Below are 1,581 nucleotides of genomic sequence, written 5' to 3'. Positions count from 1 at the left end.
AAGGTCTAAGAGAAATATTCTGTGTTCATGGATCGGAAGGTTCAATATTGTTAAATAACAACTTTTTTTTACAGTTGATCTATAAATATGTGACCCCAGTCAAAACCCTACCAAGCTATCTTATAAATATCAACATACTAATTCTAAAGTTTTAATGGAAAACAAAAGACCTAGTATAGCCAACACAGAACTGAAAATGAACAAAGTTGGAGTAGTCACACTAGCTGATTTCAGGACTTAATGTAAGGCTACAGTAATCAAGACAATGGTATGGGCTAAAGGGTAGACATATAGAATAATACAACAGAAAGGAAATAAAAAATAAATCCACACAAGTATAGTCAACTGATTTTTGCCGTGAAAGCAAGACAATTCAGTGGAGAAAGGATAGTCTCATCAATAAATGGTGCTGGAACAATTGGATATCCATATGAAAAAGAAGTGAACTCAGACACAGACCTTACAATTCATACAATAATTAACTCAGAATAGATCATAGACCTAAATGCAAAATGAAAAACTATAACAGTTATTAAAGAAAATATACGAGAAAATCTGTGTGACCTTGGGTTTGGCAGTGTGTTTTAAAACACATTAGTAATACAATTCATGCAAGAAGAAAGTAGATAAAGGGGCATATTTAAAATAGAAAACTGTTCAATGAAAGACATGAATGAAGAGAATGAAAAGATAAGCCAGTGATGGGGAGAAAGTATTTGCAAAACACATCCGATAAAGAATTTGTATCCAAAATATAAAAAGAAATCTTAAAACTCAACAGTAAGAAAATAATCAACTTTATTTAAAAATGAGCAAACATTTTGAAGAGATATTTCATCAAAGAAGATATACAGGTGGCAAATAAGCATATAATAAGATGTCCCACATCATGTCATTAGGGAACTGCAAGTTGCAACAATACTGAGATTTCATTATATATCATATCATATCATTACATATTATTACATTATATATCTGTTAGAAGTGAAGTGAAGTGAAGTGAAGTCACTCAGTCATGTCCGACTCTTTGCGACCCCATGGACTGTAGCCTACCAGGCTCCTCCCTCCATGGGATTCTCCAGGCAAGAGTACTGGAGTGGGTTGCCATTTCCTTCTCCAGGGGATCTTCCCAACCCAGGGATCGAACCTGGGTCTCCTGCATTCCAGGCAGACGCTTTAACCTCTGAGCCACCAGTTAGAATGGTTAAAATCCAAAACACTGGCAAAACCAGATTATGGCAAGGATGTGGAGCATTAAGAACTTCATTCATTGCTAGTGGGAATGCAAAATGATATAGCTACTTTGGAAAACAGTTTGACAGTTTCTTACAAAACTAAGAGTGTCTTACCGTCCAAATTAGCAAGCACGCTCCCAGATATTTACCCAACTAATTTGAAAACTTATATCCACCAAACCTGCACACAAACATTTACAGCAGCTTTATTCATAATCTCCCCAAATGGGAAGCAACCAAGATGTCCTTCAGGAGGTGAATGGATAAACACCCATACAATGGAATGTTATTCAGTGATAGAAAGAATAAAGATATAAGGCCATGAAAAGGCATAGATAAATCTTAA

At 35.3% G+C, this 1,581-nt stretch overlaps 1 non-coding gene across 1 annotated transcript; it reads right to left on the bottom strand.

Annotated features, from left to right (window-relative positions):
• Positions 1 to 1,126: 1,126 nt before the first annotated feature.
• Positions 1,127 to 1,201, bottom strand: TRNAS-GGA (transfer RNA serine (anticodon GGA)). Its single transcript has one exon. It is a non-coding gene; the product is annotated as a tRNA-Ser (tRNA).
• Between the last annotated feature and the right edge of the window lie 380 nt (positions 1,202 to 1,581).

This window comes from Capricornis sumatraensis, chromosome 19 (genome assembly GCF_032405125.1).
Source record: "Capricornis sumatraensis isolate serow.1 chromosome 19, serow.2, whole genome shotgun sequence".
Classification (NCBI taxonomy): Eukaryota; Metazoa; Chordata; class Mammalia; order Artiodactyla; family Bovidae; genus Capricornis; species Capricornis sumatraensis.
This window is presented reverse-complemented; position numbering and strand designations above follow the sequence as displayed.